Genomic DNA, 12,341 nt, shown 5'->3' on the forward strand with positions numbered 1-12,341 from the left:
TAAGAGACTGCCGGGAGACTTGGGAGGGCAGACACCTGCCCACCGGACAGATGCGCCTCATCTTCCTGACACAAGTCTCCTTTGTTTTCAGGCCCAGCAGTCTGGACTCCTGTCTTGACCTTTATAGCTCTGCAACATGAAACAGATTTCAGAGAAATGAAAAGTATGGCTTCAGCCTCCCCTGCACTGCAGGAACCCTTTCCTCTGGCAGGCAGAAAGCACATCCCATCAGATGGGGTGGGTGTGGGAGTCCCTCGGTGGGGAACACAGAGCCCAGGGTGGCAATGTGAAATAGGAATGAGGCTGGCGCTCACTGGTTCCATCTGGTCTCCGTGGCCTTGGCTGACTCCTGCCTACGAGCCCATGCATATTGCAGGGAAGGCAGTTTGCCCTTGGGGCCATCACAGGTTGGGAGGGGACATTAGGCACAATCCTGGAATCCTGGGTTACACAGTGCTGAGAGCTCACGAAAGGGACAAAGAACTCACATGGAAGGTTAAAGGAAAACAAAGTCAAGGGCGGCGTCCAGGGAGGTGGGTCTTTGAACTGGGTCTTGCAGGATGGGAAAGACAGGGGACCTGTGGTGGAGTGAGTGGTTTGGCTTGGCTGGGAATGGGTTAGCTCAGGGAGGGCTGGGAGAGGGCTGGGCAGGTCAGTTTGAGGCCAAAGCCATAGGGGCTAATTTTGCCAGCCCAAGGAGCTGGGATTTTCTGTTGTGAGCCATAGAGAGCCAGAGAGAGCTCTTGAGCAGGGGAGTGGCATGATCAAGGTGGCACTTAAGGAAGAAAAGTCTGATGACTGCTGGTAAAATGAATGAGCAACAAGGGCAGGGGGGGCACTCTGCTAGGGACATAGGGCAGCACTGTCGCTGAGGGCCAGTGAGGGTCAGCCGGCAGGAAGGAGGGTCAGGGAGAGGAAAGGGGGGCCGGATCATGGCAGCCGATAGGGACAGTCACTCCTTTGAGATGGAGGAGGAATGAGAGAGAGGAAGGAGAGGAGGGAACAGGGTGAGGAGGCAAAGAATTTTCCAGTAGAAGGGAGGCCAGCTGGAAGGGCTGTGTGTGTGTCTCCTCACCTGTTCAGTATGGGGTACATGTGTTTATGTGCATGGGTGACTGTGTGTGTGGCATGCATGCATGAGTGTGCATGTGTGTATGTGAACATGGTGTGTGTGTGTGAGTTTGATTTCTTTGTGGATGTTGAGAGTGTGGAGATGCAGCAAGTGGCTGTGCCAACTCCTCTGTTTTATGGACCCCTCGTCTCCATAGGCCTCAGAGTCCTTCACTATTTATCTCACCATCCTGTGTCCAGCAAGAGGCCCCGAGGTGGGAGAGTTGGGGTGGGAGGTGGGGAATGGGCCTCACCTGCCCTGGCTGTGCTTGGGTCCTGTGCAGCTGGTGCCTCCGGCTTCTCAGGGACCCATGCTTCCTCTCCAGCCTGAGAGCATGCTGTCCTTCATCACCTACTCCACAGAGGGCAGCAACATCCTTGCAGCTCACATTCACCTCAGGAAGGGGAGTGCTGCTTCGAGTCCCCAAGGGAGGCCTGAGGTCCTGGGCTAGAGGGATCCCCAGGGAGCTGAGGGGCTCTCTGAGACCTTGGTTGGGAGCCTGACAGCGCACAGGACAGGTAGGTCAGGGCAACTCACAGAACTCACCCTCACCCCAATGCCTCTTCCCCTAAGCAGGCTCCTCCGATGCCTGGCTGCACTGTTACCTGCAGGCCCCTGTGCTCCCGAAGTTCTCGGCCTCCCTGACCTTCTTCCTCCCCTGCCCTCCCTCTGTTCTGCCTCCTTCTCTGGGGTGCAGGGGCTGGCGGGCAGGTGTATGTGTCCAGTAAACAACTTCTTGTGCTGGCTGCTAATCTCTGTGTGTCTCTCTCTGCTCTGACCCTAGCTGTGTGAGGGAGACAGGGTCAGGGTCAGGGTCAGGGGGAGTGCTGGGAGTTTAATGCAGAAGAGCTTGGTCTCCTAGTGAGTCTCAGAAAAGGGAGTCCATGGGTGGGGTCCTGAGCCCCAGGCTGGGCTGGGGAGCTGGAGGGAGACAGTAGGAGCAAGCTCAGGCAGCTGGAGGTGGCCTAGAGGGGTGGCTGGGCCCAGCAGGAGGCACTGCAGAGTTCCTGATTGGCAGGAGGTGAGAACACTTCTGATGCATATTCATGAAACTGGTCACTGAGAGGGTGAAGTGCAGAAGAGAGGTGAGGACCCTGAGGACTGGATTGGGGCCTGGGCCCCACTTATTGCTTTGAGGAAGAGCTGGGAGGGGATTCTGCTCCCTACACTGGGGGAGGCTTGAGTTTGTGCATCGTGTGCTGTGGGTTTGGGAGAGGGAGACCTAGGTGGGCATGAGGGCGAAGAAAGCAAGTTCACGGGGAAAGACTCTGGGTGGTGACCAGAGGGGCAGCAGGGGCTGGGCAGGGCCTGGCCGCCTTCCCTCCTTGGCTGGGGCTCTCAGAGCTCCCCCACATGGCAGGGACTCTCTGCCAGCAGTGTGAAGCCAGCCTTCAGGGTCCATGCTCGGCCCAGCCTTGCTGTGCTGGCTCAGCCCGTCACATTGGATTAGCCTGTCCCAGTCCTGCCACTAGAGCAGCCCTGCCTGGCCCAACCAGTCCTGTCTGCTCTAACAGAGGCTGACAGGCCACATCCCCCAGCCAGCCTACAGATCAGTGCTCAGCTGCCTGCACACCCTGTGGGGCTGCTTCTCCCAGCCTTTGGTCTTTTTGTTTCAGGGGCACAGGAAGTCAAGGAGCTGTGGCTTTCTAATGAAGTAGATTTGCTACTTTGGTAGAATAAAGAGAGTGTGGGAGATTGAATCAGGGTCAGGGGTCTGGAGCTCTGGGCACTGGGTGCAGGGCTGGGGGCTTAGCAGGATGACCTTTTCCAAACTCAGCCCTGCCTATTGAAGGATACAGTGCCCAACACAAGAGAAGCCCGTAGGGTTAGGTTTAGGATTAGGATTAGAGTTACGGTTAGAAATGCCAGCTCCATTGCCTTTTCCTGAATCTCAGTTGCATGCCTTTGGGTTAGGGTTAGGGTTAGGGTTAGGGTTAGGGTTAGGGTTAGGGTTAGGGTTAGGGGTTAGGGTTAGTGGTTAGGGTTAGGGTTAGGGTTAGGGTTAGGATTAGGGGTTAGGGTTAGTGGTTAGGGTTAGGGTTAGTGGTTAGGGTTAGGTTTAGGGTTAGGATTAGGGGTTAGGGTTAGTGGTTAGGGTTAGGGGTAGGGTTAGGTTTAGTGGTTAGGGTTAGGATTAGGGGTTAGGGTTAGGTTTAGGGTTAGGATTAGGGGTTAGGGTTAGTGGTTAGGGTTAGGGGTAGGGTTAGGTTTAGTGGTTAGGTTTAGTGGTTAGGGTTAGGATTAGGGGTTAGGGTTAGGTTTAGGGTTAGGTTTAGTGGTTAGGGTTAGGATTAGGGGTTAGGGTTAGGTTTAGGGTTAGGATTAGGGGTTACGGTTAGTGGTTAGGGTTAGGGGTAGGGTTAGGGTTAGTGGTTAGGGTTAGGGTTAGTGGTTAGGGTTAGGGTTAGGGTTAGGGGTTAGGGTTAGGGTTAGGGTTAGGGTTAGGGTTAGGGGTTAGGGTTAGTGGTTAGGGTTAGGGTTAGGGTTATGGCTAGGGTTAAGAAAACTGGTCCCATTGGAAGGGCCTGATCTGTAGTTGTGCATCTATGGGCTGCTCCCTCTTAACCATGGAGGGTTCATGCTGGGCCTTTATAAGCTCAGCCTAAGTGCCCTGAGACAAGCACGAGCTCAGAGAAAGACTGACCATACCCGGGGTACCAGCTAAGCAGCTCCCAACCCCACACCCTCCCTCCCACTGTGCTAACCAGATCCAAGGCAGAGAAAGCAAAAATATCTCTAGTCAAAGTCACACTGATGAATGAGCAGGACCAGTTATTTGCCTGACCCTCCTCCCTCCTCCTCCCAGGAGAGCTCAGGAACTGTTTAGTAACAGTCAACCCCTCTCCACCTCAATCCTCTTTGCTTAATTTTCTCAGAAAAGCAATCCATGAACGTCTTATTCTAATAGAGGATCTTGAGCCCTAAGGACACACATTCATGCAGGAATGAGGTAAAACGATACCGACCACTGGAGCTCAGACAGTGTGCTCTAGTTCATCACGCTCTTAGAGTATTACAGGAATTGCCTCACAGTGCACTTTTAAACACATCTTCCTTTCCTTACAGGCAAATTAGCAGATTCAATGTGTTGACTCCATGTGCCTGCTCTCCCCATGGTGGTCCCCTCGGAGAAACAGCTGGGTATGGGCCTCAGAGAGCTGTGTGCAGATTCCTGCCCTGCCTCTTGGAGCAAATTGCTCACCTGCTCTGAGCTCTAGGTCCCTCCCCAGTGCAATGAGCATGGTAAGCCCCCACCCCATGGAATCCTTCAAACTTCATGGGACCCTGCGTGTGCAGTCCTGGTGCTCATAACCCAGAGGTGCTTGCCCTCCAGCTGGGCTGTGTGAAAAGGAAGAGAAGAGGCAAAGGGTTTGCCCCCTTGCAAACATCTTAGTCTTTTTTGTCTCTTCCTTGTCTCCCGTTTGACTAACTTCCATCCTCTGACCGTGTCTCAGATAGTGTAGAATCTTTCTATGGCCCCCGACTCCCACTCCCGACTGTGGGGCTGCAGCTCTTGTCAGGAAAAGGTGGGGCCAGTGGGAAAAGGCATTGAGGTGACTGTGGGGTCCCCTGCCCAGATGCCACTGACCTGGATTCCTGAACTCCTGGGCCCAGAGATGCCAGCAATGCTGCCCACAGGCTCTGCCCACAGCAGAACCCAGCCCCCAGGGAGCCTCCCTGAGCCTGTCTATTATAGGAGAGCCCAGTGGCTCCTCTCCCAGCCCATGAGACAGGCCTGTGCTTGGGGAATCCTGGCTGGAGCTGTCCTCAGGCATAGGTGGTGCAGGCTGCTAGTGGGTGAGGGTTCAGGAATCCTGATGGGAAGGTCCCTGCCCCTCTTCATCCCTCCTCTGTAAAATGGGTACCAGGTTGAGGCCCCCCACTCACTCTAGAGGTCTCTGGATGGCAGGTGCTTGGGTCTTGGCAACCTCTCCCCTGGAGGATGAGGTGGGGGCAGCTGGCATGCCTTAGAATGAGCAGTGCTGCAGGCCCGGTGCCTGTAGGGGTCTCAGATCTTCTGAAGGTCACTCCTGGGGCCTTTGCTGAGTAGGTCACTCCTTGCTTCTCCTGCAGACAAGGTGATCAGCATGATTATTGCTATGACGGATGGGGCACTGTTGCCAAATGCATTTCAGGACACTCTCAAACAAGTGAGTCAGGTTCATAGCTACCAGCATGTTGCTCCATGTATTTTGATGACTAATACTCAATGCTTTCTTTCCCTTAGGCTGAAAAGGCTCAGAGCCTGGGGGCGATGGGTGTGGCTGATTATAAGGAGACCAGGTCATTCCAAACAGGTAACCACACGCCACTCGTGAGCTGACTGGGAAAGGCATCCCAGGCAGTTTTTCCATGGCCACAAAAGGATGGTCATCTAACTTCCCCCAAGTGAATTGAGCCATCCCATGGCCACTGCAGAAGTGATTGTCAGTGTGTTGTATAAATCCCACCATACCAAAGAGGAGGGCATAAGAGCTCCCCACTCCCTGATAGTGGGCTGCTGGCTAGAGAAGGCTGACACTTAGACCCTGACATCCCTCTGTCCTTACAGCATGAGGGCAAGACACTGTCCTCTGGGCCTGTGACCCACTGCATCCTCACCTCCTGGCCAGGGGTCCAAACCACCTCCCCTCTCTGTAACAGCAATTACATACAGCCCGGACCACATGTTTGCAGTAGGCCATGGAATTTCTGAACACCATGGCCTAGTGGACAGAGTGAGTGGGGCAGATCTGAGACTGGGTGGGGGCCTGGCTCCTATGCCCCGAGGCTCACACGCCCTGCCCCTTTTAGCCCGCTCTCTATTCCAGATCAGAACACAAGGTGTCTTGAGATAAAGTACGTGGAGCCTCTGCCATGTGTGCAGGAGGTAAGAGCTGAGGAGACCCTGTTGTAGTAAGAGGCATGTGCGCTGCATGTGGGGTATAGGGTGTGTGTGGTATGTTTTGTGATGTGTGTGTTGGTCATAGTGGGTATATGGTGTGTGAGTGTGCGTGCTGTGGTGTGTGTGCTGTGGAAGTTGTGTTGGGATGCATGTGGTGTCTGCGTGTGTGCATGTGCTATGTGAGGGTGTGTTCCGCATCATGTATGGTGTGTGGTGCGTGTGGTATGTATGTGGTGTGTAGATCATGTACGCTTCTAGTGTGGTATGTTTATGTTGTGTCTGTGGTATATGTGTGCTAGTTGTGTGTGGTATAGTGTGTCTGTGGTGTGTGTGTGCTAGTTGTGTGTGGTATAGTGTGTCTGTGGTGTGTGTGTTGTATCTGTGGTGTGTGTGTGCTAGTTGTGTGTGGTATAGTGTATCTGTGGGGTGTGTGTTGTGTCTGTGGTGTGTGTGCTAGTTGTGTGTGGTATAGTGTGTCTGTGGTGTGTGTGTGCTAGTTGTGTGTGGTATAGTGTGTCTGTGGTGTGTGTGTTGTATCTGTGGTGTGTGTGTGCTAGTTGTGTGTGGTATAGTGTGTCTGTGTTGTGTGTGTTGTGTCTGTGGTGTGTGTGTGCTAGTTGTGTGTGGTATAGTGTGTCTGTGTTGTGTGTGTTATATCTGTGGTGTGTGTGTGCTCGTTGTGTGTGTACAGTGTGTCTGTGGTGTGTGTGTTGTATCTGCAGTGTGTGTGTGCTAGTTGTGTGTGGTACAGTGTGTCTGTGGCATGTGTGTTGTATCTGTGGCATATGTGTGCTAGTTGTGTGTGATACAGTGTGTCTATGGTGTATGTGTTGTGTCTGTGGTGTGTGTGTGCTGGTTGTGTGTGATACAGTGTGTCTATGGTGTATGTGTTGTGTCTGTGGTGTGTGTGTGCTGGTTGTGTGTGATACAGTGTGTCTATGGTGTATGTGTTGTGTCTGTGGTGTGTGTGTGCTGGTTGTGTGTGATACAGTGTGTCTATGGTGTATGTGTTGTGTCTGTGGTGTGTGTGTGCTGGTTGTGTGTGATACAGTGTGTCTATGGTGTATGTGTTGTGTCTGTGGTGTGTGTGTGCTGGTTGTGTGTGATACAGTGTGTCTATGGTGTATGTGTTGTGTCTGCGGTGTGTGTGTGCTGGTTGTGTGTGATACAGTGTGTCTATGGTGTATGTGTTGTGTCTGTGGTGTGTGTGTGCTGGTTGTGTGTGGTGCAGTGTGTCTGTGGTGTGAGTGTTGTATCTGCGGTGTGTGTGTGCTAGTTGTGTGTGGTACAGTGTGTCTATGGTGTGTGTGTTGTATCTGGGGTGTGTGTGTGCTGGTTGTGTGTGGTATAGTGTGTTTGTGGTGTGTGTGTTGTATCTGCGTGTATCTGGTGTGGGCATGCGTAACCGTTTACCCGGCCCACAGGCCAGAAGCAGTCAGGGCTCCTCCCAGGAAGGCCAGACAGGTGTAGGAGCTGAAATATCTGTGCAATTTCCCACAACTACAAAATGGTGAACAGGAACCAAGTGGTTATCTCGGGGGATGAGGAAGAAGTGGGGGTGTCAACATCCCACAGCACCCTGGGAGCAGGAAACCTCCATAGCCCAACAAAGGCATCTATACAAACACCCTTGGCTCTTCTCATCCCTTAAGGATAAATCCCAGCACCCATCCCTGCTGACCAGGATGCCCTCCTGCCAGCCAGGGTCCCTGCATGGGTGGTGACAGCCCTGTGTGAACCTCTGTGATGCCTCTGTCTGTCCTGAGCTCTGTCTGTGAACGCTGGGGCTCTGCATGGCCGGCATCTGCACAACTGCAGCTTCTGGAGAGGAAGGGAGCCCTGGGTGTCCTCCCTCCATGGGAACAGCACGAAGCCCTTAGCAAGACCACCAGACCCTCCAGCAGCTGGGCTCTGGCCTCCAGGTTCCTCACTGCAGGGCGCCCTGGTAGTGGGCTGTGGGGACAGACACCTGATCCATGTCTGAGCGCTGCTCCCCATGGGCACATGGCCAGGAGCAATTAGTGCAATGCCAGCCAGCTCCAGAGGTGCCTCCCATGCACAGAAAGGATGCTGCCAGGCCTGTCGTGAGCCCCAAGGCACTGGGCTGTGCAGGGACTGGCACAGGACTGGGAGCTGGTAGGTCCCAGGAACAGGAACTGTGCTGACACTTCCGTGATTGGTCCGGGGCTCTGGTCCCCACCCCGCCTCTCCCCCATGCAGTGCTGAGGGTGGGGGTGGAGGAGAGAGCTCCCCTTCCCCTCGGGGAATCTTTCTGCTGCTCCTGATATAAAGCCACCCAGCCATTCAGCCAGTGTGACAGCTGTGCTCCTCTGATGATGTCCCTGGATATACACAGTCTGTGGCATCTGAGCAGCCCTGTCAACCCCAGGTGAGGATGTGAGTTGGCACTCCTCCCTGGAGGCAGCTGAGTTGGGGTGACAGGTGCCCTCTGCCCACCAGGCCCTCTGCCTCTGCTCACGTGACCCGCCAGTCACAGCCCTGACGTGTCAGCTATTTGCTGACTTGGGCAAAACTGCCCCACACAGATGGTGACAGTCACTGGAGGGAAAGGCCAAGGCAGGAGCCTGGAACCCCAATGCAACAGGATGAGCCTTCTCAGCAGGCTGCCACCGAGAAGCAAGAGGGCTCCGTGAGCCCAGGAAGGAGGTCAGGGAGGGAGACGCACAGCCCAGACTCCCCCATTCAGCCCTGCGCCTCATATCCAGCCTGGCAGAGGCCTCTGCTGGGCTCAGGACCAGCCTGGGGCAGTGAGGCCCTCCAGGTGCCGCTCTTGCTCTGGGCCCTGTGCAGAGGTGGGACCAGGTAGAGCGTAGGTATTCGGCAAGCCCTGCCTCAGCCAGAAGGGCCAAGCCCACCTGTCCTTTGCAGCCCTGCTCGAAGGGCACATCGTCCTGGAAGCCCTCCCCGATGATCAGCTCCTCTGACTCCCTGCAGCCCAAGAGTTTGGTCTGTCCCTTTTATCAGCCACTTGTCACCCAGGATGTCCTATCACCTCTGGTGTCTGTGTCCAAGCATAATTTTCTTCTCTAGTTCTTTGTTTTTCTTCTAACCTTTTATTATTAAAATGTTCCAACTTTACAGCCAAGTAGAAAGAATTGTGCAATGAACACACCTGTATCCATCGTGGGGATTTTTAATTAATGCTTGACAATTCTTGCTTTATCCTGTCTCTATGTGTTTCTTCCTCTCTCTGGCTCTCTTTCTCTCCACCAGTTCATCTTATTTTTGACGAAATACAAACATTCAGTAAATACAAACATTTCAAAATTTTTAAAAAAAGATCTGAAATCTTAAACACTTCTCATTCCAAGCATCCTGGATAAAGAATACTCAATCTGTATTGCCTTATATAAATGGGCCAGGTTTCATCAGTCTCCCTTGGTGGACACGCACAGTATGCTTGATACATCACTTTTACTAGCTGTGCTGCTGTGGACACTCAACGGTTACCTTTCTGTACATGTGGCTCAGTAGTTTTCTGGGATTGAGGCAAGAGGTGGAGTTGCTGCGTTAAGGGCACACACCTGTGAAATGTTGCTCAGTAGTGTTGCTTTTCTCTCCCAGATGGGGACTGGGACTCCCGCATACCAAGCAGTGTGCGGGAGTCCCAGTCCCCCATCTCTCCCCAACACAAGTGACTTCTATCCGTGTCCTGTTGCCCTTCTCCTGGTTAGTGGTCAGCCCTACAACACTGCTCAGGACTGCAAGGACTTGACCCCTGGCGCCCGAGGGAGCACTGTGGGATGTCCGGGTGGAAAGCTCTGGCTGACCTGGCCCTGTGCAGAGGCCGAGGCAGGGTGCCTTTCCTGGGTTCCTAGGATTAGGAAGGGTGTGGGAGTCCCCCTGTGTGCTCAAGGCCCAACCACCTCCTTGTGGACCCTCAGTGACGCCAGATGAGGATTTGGTCCAGTGGACACACCAATGTTCATTGAGACACAGCCACTTCCTTGTAGGGGAGTCCCCTGGGATGGACCACCAAAAACAGGGAGGTCAGAGTGAAACAGCCTTCCACTCTTCCTCACTCAGACTTTTGAGTGTTGTCTTTGCAGAATCCAAGCAAGTGATTATTCATGGTTATGGCTTTAATAATGCAAAGAGCCAGGACCAAGTTATTTGCAGATTCAAGTTCAGCAAAACCAAAGTCATTGATAAGTAGCTTCCTCTGAAATCTGAAATGATCCGATGAGCTTTTCATCTGAACGTCATGTTGACATTCAAAGAATTTCAGATTTTGGAGCACTTGGGATTTTGTGTGTTTTTATTTTTATTTTTTTTATTTTACTTTAGGTGTATACTATATCCGGCATTTCTCCCCGTGTTATCCCTCCCCACCCTCCCCACCCCCTGGCTGTCCCTCCCCTACCCCCCGCCCCCGCACTGCCCAAGGTGTGTGGGTGTGTGATGCTCCTCTCCCTGAGTCCACATGTTCTCATTGTTCAACACTCACCTATGAGTGAGAACATGCGGTGTTTGGTTTTCTGTTCTTGTGTCAGTTTGCTGAGAATAATGGCTTCCAGATTCTTAGATTAGGGACACTCAACCTAAGTAAGCAAGATCACCTGCGTAGAGCAGCTGCTGCATGGAAGGACGTTATAATATTTTACATTCTCCTATTGCTTGGCAACACTCAGGCATCAGAGGACCTCTTCGCTGGGGAGTATACTGAGGAAGCACACAGTCCAGGCAGACACTGTGCCCTGGGTACTGAGGGGATGTGCTCTTTCCTGCTGAGCCCCTGGGGTGCAGTTGGATTTTCTGCATTCCCCTAAATTCTCCCTCTTGACCCCTTGATACAGTCGTTCCACCTGATCATGATATGTCCAATGGCCTCTTACTCAGGGCCGTGTGGTAAACCTGGAATGACTCCTCTCCCTGCAGGATGCTTCTCAGCCGTCTCTCCTCCTGTCCCTAAGTATATAAAACGGGGCAGGGGCTGTCATCCTCACATTCTTATGTGGCAGAGTTGTGTAGATGGTCTCAGAGCATTGACATTCCACTGACCTATACTTTCATGGGAGTGGCTTAGGGACAGAGCAGCCCCTTCCTAAGGAGAGGTACTGTGTACTGAGCGCTTCTTATATCAGATACTGGGCCAAGTGCCTTATGCTCACTATCTCCATGAAGTCTCAAAGCAGCCCTACTGCACCTCCTTTGTGTGGATGGGTAGCCAGTGCAGGGGTGATGAAAGAGCTTTTCCAGGGTCACACAGCCAGAGATCTGTCTGTCTACCCAAGGGGGGCCTTCTGTCTCCCTGAGATGATGGTTCTTGGGGAAGGCATGTCCCTGCCTACCTGCAGGAAGGGTGCTCAGATGCCTCCTCTGTCTGCCTGTGGGTGCACTGGTTTCCTGGAGGAGACCGATCTTTTCTCCAAGGTGGGTCAGCACCAGGTCTCACATAGGAAAGCCCATCCTGCAGTCTTGGGTGCCTCTGCAGACGGCCACCCTGCTCCTGGTCAGTGCCTGTGCAGGAGTGGCCGGGCATGCCTGTGTATGGCAGGGAGCTCAGATGCACTGAGGAGTGACTTTGTCATTAATTACATTTTCTGCTGATGAAAACATTTGAGGAACATTTTAGAAATAGGGAATCAAGAAGACATATTCAAAACTTGTTGTTTCTATATGCTTCACGTTTTCTGTCTTTATAGGCTATACTTTTGTAATTTAAAAAGTTTTTTTAATATGGTAACTGAAGTATGGGTTTAATCACTTAATCTCAGTTTGAAAACTTTTCCCGGCAGCCCAGTGTTGCTGAGCCCTCTGCCCATCTTGACCTTGAGTCATGGCCTCAGGGGGTCAGTCCCACCCACCCTCCTCAGGAGCTCCCTGCGCTGTCCTGAATGCCATAGAGCAGTCAGGTCACACCACTTTGGGGACTTTTACCCCAGTAATCCCAACCTTTCCAGCTTTCAAAGTAAATCTGTTTCCCTAACCATGTTTTCCTAATTGGTATCTTTATCAGCGCCAAAGAAAACGTCAACAGTTTAGAAGTTCATGGCTAATCTGACAGGTGTGTTCAGGCCAGCACATCTTACCATGTGGAAATGAGTCATTTTGTGCCTAATAACCCTGACCTACATGAACAAGAGAAAAACAATAGAAATTATTTTTATGTATACATGAAATTTTAATTTATAAAATTATGATATTATATTTGGTTATACATTTGTACAATTATTTTTGTGTTAATTATATTTTATTATAAAAATGATACAATGTAGAAAAAAAGACATAGAGAAAACATAATACATAATAAATAATAAATTAATACATAATAAATTAAATCATTACCCCAAAATCCCAACTCAAAGACAAGTGCTGTTAACA

General features: G+C 52.1%; 1 long non-coding RNA gene across 1 annotated transcript; it reads left to right on the forward strand.

The window, feature by feature from the left end:
- The first annotated feature begins 3,954 nt into the window (after positions 1 to 3,954).
- Positions 3,955 to 5,409, forward strand: LOC128929199 (uncharacterized). The gene is made up of 2 exons (XR_008475264.2): positions 3,955 to 4,354; positions 5,340 to 5,409. It is a non-coding gene; the product is annotated as an uncharacterized LOC128929199 (long non-coding RNA).
- Positions 5,410 to 12,341: the final 6,932 nt, after the last annotated feature.

Source organism: Callithrix jacchus, chromosome 12 (genome assembly GCF_049354715.1).
Source record: "Callithrix jacchus isolate 240 chromosome 12, calJac240_pri, whole genome shotgun sequence".
NCBI classification, from domain to species: Eukaryota; Metazoa; Chordata; class Mammalia; order Primates; family Cebidae; genus Callithrix; species Callithrix jacchus.